Source organism: Poecilia latipinna, unplaced genomic scaffold (genome assembly GCF_001443285.1).
Source record: "Poecilia latipinna isolate Pla-1442-1.1 unplaced genomic scaffold, P_latipinna-1.0 Scaffold1456, whole genome shotgun sequence".
Taxonomy (NCBI): domain Eukaryota; kingdom Metazoa; phylum Chordata; class Actinopteri; order Cyprinodontiformes; family Poeciliidae; genus Poecilia; species Poecilia latipinna.
Genome location: NW_015114072.1, coordinates 1 through 9,063, shown reverse-complemented (window position 1 = coordinate 9,063; position 9,063 = coordinate 1). Strand labels below are relative to the sequence as shown.

General features: G+C 38.9%; 1 long non-coding RNA gene across 1 annotated transcript; it reads right to left on the bottom strand.

The window, feature by feature from the left end:
• Positions 1 to 2,128: 2,128 nt before the first annotated feature.
• Positions 2,129 to 8,654, bottom strand: LOC106962757 (uncharacterized). The gene is made up of 2 exons (XR_001428051.1): positions 8,484 to 8,654; positions 2,129 to 3,412 (listed from the first exon to the last, which is right to left on the bottom strand). It is a non-coding gene; the product is annotated as an uncharacterized LOC106962757 (long non-coding RNA).
• Between the last annotated feature and the right edge of the window lie 409 nt (positions 8,655 to 9,063).

The window sequence follows — 9,063 nt, the reverse complement described above, 5'->3', positions numbered from 1 at the left end:
GATTTATGTTTTCGCATCCACCTGAATAATATGTAGTTGCGCCCCTGCTTACGCTTGATATAGAAAGTATAGGAGGACATGACTGTCTGCCTTCATTCCTGCACAGCAACATCCCACCTCAGTATGACCAGGGTCAGCACACACAGCAGCCTGCCTCAAAGGAAATCAATAAAACACATTAATCTCATCCTCATCTTTATGAGGATGCTATCTGCAAACCATTCTTTTATCCGGTACATTTGGCTAATAAATTTTTATTAGATTTATTAGTTCAGCTCAATTTCTGTGATGGTTCTAGTTAAGACTGCCTGAAGGCTAATGCAGATCTGTTAATCATTCGGTTCCTGACCAGTTGTGTGTTATGGTCCAGATCTTTTAATATCTCCCAAAATTCTATAATTTCATCACTAAAATGTGTTTCATGTTGCCAAATCATTTCCACATAGAAACTGTGAAGGCTGACAGTTACAACAGTAGTAAGAAAAAGGTCAGAGTTCACAACAAGCAGGGCAATGGAACAACAGCACCATCTGATGGTTAACATTGCACAGAGCAACACACTACAACCCTAACCAGTCACCACATAAATGATGTAAGGATCCCATCGTCACCATTCATCGAAGGACAAACCATTAAAATGTCTTTCTGCTAAGTTCTTTTAGAACATTCTTTAGTCATGCATTGTATTGGGACAGAGAATAGAACCCGTTAGAAGGCACTAAATTAAAACTTTATTCATTTTATACCAACAACTTAGCTCTGAAAACTCACTGTGAGACATTCTAAACTTAAATCTCTTCTGAATAAGTAGTGGTTCACAACATTCTCTAGTATGTTGTGATCTGCTAGCTTAGCACCATCTATCTTAGATTAGTCATTGACTGCCACGAGTCGCTAAATTTATCACTAGCTTTGAAAAAAAAAGTTTTAAAAATTAATAAACATAGCAACAAGGTGGATACGTTAACAGCTTCTGTCCTTTCACCCAAAGGACTCACACCCCCCTGACCCTCACCCGTGGCTTTTGGCTCCGCCGACTTTGCTGGAATTTTTTGAAATTAGCCAGAAGAGTTTCAGATATTACTTACACTTTAATCGCAAAAGAGTTGATGCCCTTTAACCTAAATGAAAAGTCAGCATTTTGAAAGATGCTGCAAACATTTAACAGCCAATACACAGCAGTAAGTTTATACTGGGCCTGTCACAATAAATTTTGATGGGAAAAATTATTTAGATAAACGAAAACGTTGTTTGAGACCATTAACTAATAGCATAAAAATGGAATAACAATGAATACACACCCTCTCAAAGGACAAACTAAATTCTAAAGAACATTTAACACTGTAACTGCAAGACATTTTAAGTACAAAATTAACAAACCACAAATAAAAATGGATTATGACGTCTCTAAGCAAACTTGCCCTTCAAACTATATTTAACAGGTAATGGGTCAGTTACGACTTTTGTGAAAAAAAAGTACAAGCTTTCCCTTATACTTTTTTCACAAAAGTGTGTGAAAGTGAGACTGGTACAAGCAAGCTTCATTGTTTTAATTAGGCCTGAACAGCAAAAACACTGCGAAGGCGTTTTGTAGTTTTATTTTCTATCTGCTGAGACGGTATGCTTCACACTTAAATGTTTCCTCTGGGAACGCCCTGGGCTTCCCCTGGAGGAGCCGCTACGCCCGCCACCCGACTGCAGATAAGCAGAGGAAGATGGATGGATGTTTTCTTTGCCTAAATGTCTGATTTTGTACTGTATTCTGTTACTCTTTAAAATATTTTTTTAAATATAGTTTTTGCCTGTCAGTCTACATAAAGAGGTAGCAGTTCGTGCTTCTTAGTGAGCCTTCAGGCTGTAGGTCCAGGTTGTTCATTTGTCTGGCTATCTGTCGGGTCAGCGGCCCAGGGCTTCAGTGGGTCTGGTCCCCATTGTCTGATGGTGGGGATGATTTGTTCCCTCCATTGTCTGGATTACCCTCTGCCGTAGGATCTTTGGAGCGCCACATCAATCTCCAGCTGTGAGTCACCAATAATCCAGAGCTTCCTGCGCTGGTCCAGCTGGTTTCTCTGCATTCAACCATCCGGTTCCCGGATCTCATCAGAATCACAACCACCAAACGACATATTGATAAATCCATTTTAATGGAAAATGTAAAACCTTTTTGAACTTTAATGTACAAAGCATCTACACTTGCACTTCAAAATTTTAAATTGAAGCAAGGTGTCTTTTAAAAAAATACTTCACTTAATGTATATATGTATATATTTACACTTTATAGTTAACTTCTTAATTATTTTAACCTTTAAACCTCAAAAGTTCACAATAGTAAATCTTATCAAAAAAAGCAAGACAATTCTTAAATAAATTACATCTTTTTTGTAAATGTCAAAATTTTACAGCGGTTAGTTTTGTTTTCATAAACTGTTGTGTAGAAGTCTTTTTCTTTACATAATACAACTTTACAGTCTGAACAATAGCTTGGCAGTTCATTTTCAGAAAATAGATTTATGGCATGAGGACTGGAGAGTGTCAATATTTCCCAAAGTCACAGGCATTAGCCCGTGTGTGTGTGTGCGCGTGTGTGTGTGTCCTCCATCACAGTAGAGATCATAACAACTGAAACCACAGAGTAAAACAAAAGAACTATACAGCTCACATTTACATGAAGTCTCTCTTCTTCATAACATTGCATTATCAGAGCTGGAACGTCTCTCCAGAGGAAGAAATGACAGTTTGACAAAGAAAACCAAGAACAGAGAACAAAGACGGGAACGTCCAGAAAAGAAAAGACACGGACAAACTGGAGAGAAAAGGGAAATAAAAGAGGCAGCAGAGGCTGCTGAATGAAGCATCCTTAATCTCCTGGTTCTCTCTTGTCTTCAGCAAAATCTTCCTTCCCAGAAACCACAGGCAGATTAAAGTGAGCTGGCGCTTCCTGTCCCCAGCAGTTCCCTCAGAGGCTCTTAGGGCCCAGTCTGTCACTGATGCAGCAAGCCAAGGTCACGCCAAGGAGGTCAGAGTTCCTCCAGCGGTCGTTGGTGTCCTGTAGCCATCTCTGCTCTGGTTCTAGGCAGCGAAGCTTCAGTCTCATGGGTCCAGCAGGCACTCTGATCCTGGCTCTCCATTTGGCTCAACAGAACATGGACTCAGCTGTGTTTGTAGTTGACCACTAGATAGGGTCTGACACTGCAGAGCCTCCAGGGTCATGGGAGCAGCTTTGAGCAGACCATCTTCAGCACATGATGAGGAGGGTGAGGCTGAAGACCAGCGAAGGTCGGAGGTCGTTTTGGATAGCACGGCCAAGGTTAACTAGGTGTCATGAATTATCTTCCTTCAGATCTTTGTCAGAGTTATTCCTCTTCAGTGAGCTCACCACCTCCTTCACACAGTGGTACAAGATATTCTTCACCTGAAATCGGGACAAACATCAACAATTTTTATATGTAATCAAAAGATTAAACCTATATTTCTTTTGATAAATAAAAAAACTTCTAAATGAGTGTCGCAAATGAACTTAATTTCTCTTCTGGTCCAATTACAGCCAATGCGGAGAATGTAAAACTAGAACTTCTGCCTTTCATATGAAAAGTGTTTTTGGCAACCTCTAGTGGTCAAACTGTGTAGTGCAGGAGGTTGAGAGAAGTGAAATGCAGCCTGGACAAACTGCACAGTTATGATGACAACCAGTGGTGACCAGCTTCTAGTTACTTCCTCAAACAGGTAACCGAGTTACAATGGTCTGAAAGCAACTAAATACCAGAAAAACCAAGTATTACACACCATAAGACAAAAAATAAAACATGCTTGCATAAAAGCTTTTATATATATCATTGTCCCCAATGAAATTTTAAAATGTTCAAAAGTTTATTAGAAAACTGAATATGATTACAATAAATTGACATTTAACATGAGGAACTATAAGCAAGAGAGACTGTAGAGTAATCTAAACTATTCAAATGTTGGTGTGAAACAAGACATCAATCAAATTAGTTGTGTAACTGTAGAGCTAAATATTTCTCCATTCGAAACAGTAGAACAATAAAATAACTAGAACAACTCTGAATAAACTTAAATGGGACCTGTCAAGGTATACCCATCAGTTGGAACCCAGCATTCTGATGCTAAAAATGAGCTAAAGTAAGGTACAAAGTACTCAATACTATCTGAAGAGTCACAAGCATGTTGAGTAACAAACTTTTAAGTATGTTAAAATTAGTGTATAAGGTCAAATTAACCAAAAGGCTAATGTTAGCCTAAATGCTACCAGTGGCATGTGGGGTATAAGTAGCATGTTAATATTAATGTACTGCCTTCTGATTTTTACTTGTGCAAAAGTCAAATATTTACTTTGTGGCAGTTCGTTACCAGAAAAAACGCTCATCTCTTAGCAACAGATAAACAACAAATATTATTGTTCAAAAAAACCATAAGATTTCTTCTGCTCTTTTAAATACTCCTTATCTTACACTACTTAACAAGAATTGTGCAGTTAATGAATTTTTCAGAAAAGTGAAAATGTTTAGGTTTTTTTTTTGTCATTGGTGGTTAATATATTATAAAAGTAAAAATCTGATTTGTACTTTGTGACAGTTCGTAATCTGAAAAAAACAGGCTCATCTCTTAATACCAAATTAATAACTAATATTATTGTTTATAAAACATGCGCTCATTTGAAATACTGCTTATCTGCTTAGATACAAGAAATTTACAGTTGGTAAATTTCACAAAAGTAAAAATCAGATGTTTACTTTGTGGCACTTGGTTACCAGAAAACGTCCTCATCTCTTAGCAACAGATTAATAAATATTGTTATTGTTCAAAAAACATAAAATTTCTTCTGCTCTTTTGAAATACTATTTATCTTACATTACTTACTACTTTAACATTGTGCAGTTAGTGAATTTTGCAGAAAAGTGAAAATGTTTTTTGGTCAGAGGTAAATTATTATAAAAGTAAAAATTTGATTTATACTTCATGGCAGTTTGCTACCAGAAAAAATCGCTCATCTCTTAACACCAAGCTAATAACTAATAGTGTTGTTTATAAAACATCTTCTCTTTTGAAATACTGATTATCTTCATAGACACAAGAAATTTACAGTTGGTAAATTTTGCAAAAGTAAAAATCAGATGTTTACTTTGTGGCACTTCAAAGGGAACACATGAAAGAAGCACAAAGTCCTAAAAATGTGGAATCTGGTGAGAATTTGTACAGGTGTGATCCCAGGACCAACCACTGTGAGGCAGTAGGTATTTATCCATAAAGATCGTCGTCAGTATCTTCGTTAAACACTGCCTTCAAGTAGAATTGTTTTTTAAGCACTTAGTTTCAAAGAACCTAGCACCAACTAGTGGCTCTTAGCAACAGTTTAACAACAAATATTGTTATTGTTCAAAAAGCATAAGCATTTTAGCCTCATTTTAACTTTGCTTTGCAAGTGACCTGAGAGAAATATTGAGGCTTTTATTTTGAAATGTTCAGTATTAACATCAGAAAAACAGTCCAAAGTGGTTGTCAGTTTAGGGGCAACAAGTTTCACGAGTCATATGGAACTTAATTCTTTTGCTCTACTGCCATCTTGTCTGTAAGTGTTCCTGGCGTGTCTGTAGTTCTGACTGGAAGCTCTGGCCTTCTCTGTAGACCAGAGAAGACCAGAGCTTCTCTGTAGGAATTGTAGTTCTCTACATCTCTGCTCTCCTCAGTGTTCTATTTCTATAGTAATTAATTCTCTCTGAGAACTTTCATGTGTGAGTGAGACACAAGCTGTGTCCGAATTCAGGGTCTGCATCCTTCGAAGGATGGACTTGTAGGCCGATTACGTCATAGCATGGCGACAAGGCCTGTCCGAATTCAAAGACTCCTTCAAATGCGTCCTTCTTTTTCCCAGATTTGAAGGATGGGTCCGGTGTATCCTTCATGGCCCACGATATCCCATAATTCATTGCGGGTTCCAACTGGGCGTTCAGGCAGAGCGTCAATGGCGGTGAATAGCGACAAATTATTTAGCTATATAACACTTTAAATGACACAACGTGATTTGGTTCAACGTTTTTAGGCGAGAATGTAAGTGTGTAAATCTCAAATATCTGCTCGGTTCATCAATACATCATCTAATTGCAATATTGCTCTGACATTTTTGGACCTGTGTGCTACTGCTGTGTTAACAGCCAGCTCCCCTCGCCAGCTGTCAGCTGGCCAGGCGCTCCATGTTCGGTATACCGAGAGAAAACGCCTAACTCCTGGCACATTGTTATAAAAACTCTTGCTAGCTTTCCCCAATGAGTGGGAGTTAAACACAGTTGGTAAATTTCACAACATTTGTCAACCAGACAGATCTGGTTGAAAAATGTTTGATTTATAAAGTATTTCAAAGCAGAGCACATCGGTTTGATTGATTAATTAAAGTTAAGCATTCAAACATAATAGGTTTATTTAACCGTAATGTCCTATCTGCGATGTGGAGAGTATTATGTTTGTAAATGAATAATTTGTATTCCTTGTAGAAAAGTGCAGTACACATTTGAACATTTTAGAATCAAATTAAGAGATTTCCTTTTTACTATGGAACATCCTTTACTATAAAAGGTGAAGAATAATATAGGAATCAGTAATACATGACTGAAAAACAAACTTTGGCTCCGTTGTTTTTTTTCTTCTTCTCCGCTCTCTGCTTCACGCTGTCACGGTTGCTAGGCAACATGAGTTACGCTGAGGTGGGGAAGGGGACAGTTGGTGAAGGCTAGACCTGTCCGAATCCACAGATATTTTTCTTCCGGTCTTAGTTTATTCCCGGCCTTCGAAGGACCCGTCCTACGTAGACCAGTCCTTCAAAGGATGCAGACCCTGAATTCGGACACAGCTACAGAGGGGCAGACAAAATTCTATCTCTGTTTACACGTTACACGACAATGATTTTGGGTGAAAACGGAAGAGTTTTGTTGCGTTTGTACTGTACATTTACATGACACCACCGAATGTTTTCTCTGACACCGGCACAGATTTAAAACCAGAGTGCGATGTTTCTGAAACATACCGGTGTCCGTTGTCTTGTAAACAGAGAAAATGGATCTTTTCTTCCAGAGAATCCCCAGCTCATGCATAGTATGATGCAAAACATAGCTGCTTCCTACAATCCACAGAAGAAACTACTGACAATGCTGGTATTACTACAATTCGTGTTTCCCCATCAGATACAGTTCCCTCAGCGTCTCTTCACCGCTCCGCACCGCCCAGGTGGCAAAATACACGGCTGCTTGTTCAGCGCTCTTATCTAGAGAACTACGGACACCGTGAAAGCTCAAACAAGGTGTTTCAGCAAATCTATCCCACTTTTTCCAACTGCATGCGCCCTAATCAGACGCACACAATGCGTGTTTTCTCCCAATCTATGGGAGAACAGTACCTGATGGGGAAACGCGAATCCACGTGCCTTCAAGTAGAATTGTTTTTTAAACACATGCGCACTTAGTTTCAAAGAACCTAGCACCAACTAGTGGCGTGGCGGGAGCATTACACGTTTTTGATGCGTACCGTTACTGTGTACACAAAGATCGTAATTAGAACGTTTTCATGTAAATGATCCAACAAAAACGGAACAAAGATTCCGTTTTTGTTGGATCATTGTCATGCAAATGCCCTCTGAAGTCTAACAAAACAGTGTCAGTTAAAATTAGATTTGATTTGAATTTGGCTCATTTTTCGCGAATTCGCCACCATGGTTACTCAAAATGCCGACAAAAGTAATAGCGCCCCATCATGGGATCAAGCCGCACGCTTTGATATTTATATTGTGAGGGGGCATTGAAAAGGAAAGCATTTCATTGTTCTCTTATGCATTGCTATGGCAGGCCCCAGTAAATGTAGAACTGTTAATATTTATTCCATACCAACCGGCTGCAACTGACAATAAAATTAAAGTAATCCTGTCAATCATCATATTTTAAAATTTTTTTAAAGGTTTTAAAGTAATATTGAGAAATAAGTGCACAAATGTAGAAATGTAAACTCTACAGCTTTCTTTGGTCTAATAATATATGTAAAGTCTCTCAGTGGTGACGGACAGTAAAGATAGTAAAGGGACCAGGTTTATTTTGCTCTGCTTGTATTCAAATTAATACCAGTATTTTAGTGAGTTCAAAATTTTAACAAAATGAATTGCAATTGTTTTTTTTTGTTTGTTTTTTTTACATACAAAAGTCCTGAGCCAGAACCTTTGCATTGTGTTGCTGTAACAGCAGAACCCACTGGAAGAAGACCGGTTTCTTCTTCCAAACCGATCTGATTGAACGCTGGAAAACACTACTGCTGTGTTCAAGTAGTGCTAAAAGGAGTTAGCCTACCAGTGAAGCTATTCAAACCTATAATATCACCTCAATACTAAACATATTGAGGTGAGCACCATATGCATTCATAGATCTACCCTGGGATCATATTCATGTGAAATACCAAAGGGATTGTGGCTTGTTCCTCAGGTTCCTTACCTGCAGCTTATCCTCATAGTTGACCTCCTCTTTGTTGGCGCGCAGCTCCTGGGTCAGGTGGAAGGACCTGCCCACATGCTCAGGAGACACAAAGTCATTGATGACTTGGACACAGCTGTGAAGATTCTGGACCTGATGGACAAGAAGACGTGCGGTTCAGCACAGGACAAATGGGCCACAGTCTACCTACCGCAGAAATAATTACACAATAAGAAAAAACTCAATGAAATATGTGCTTGGTTGGCTTTGGTCTTGGTTGTAACCATGAATCTTGGTGTTATGTTTTCTACTGTCAGAGCCTCTTATCCTCTTCACTGGTGTGGGTCCAGTAGCAGAGTGGAGTGAAGATTTAGTCAGTTGGTGAAGATTTAAGGGTTGTACCCATGACAGACTGACCAAATCTTCTCTATCACTGTCAAACAGTTTTTGGAGGAGGCAGTATGATGATGTGGGGCAGCATCTCCATCATTGGTTGTCATTGGGTGCAGGGGCGGATCTACTGGGGTGGCAATTGCCAGCCCAAACGAGAGCCTCGCCACCCCTGTTGCCACCCCAGCTACCGACAATGAATTCAATAAAT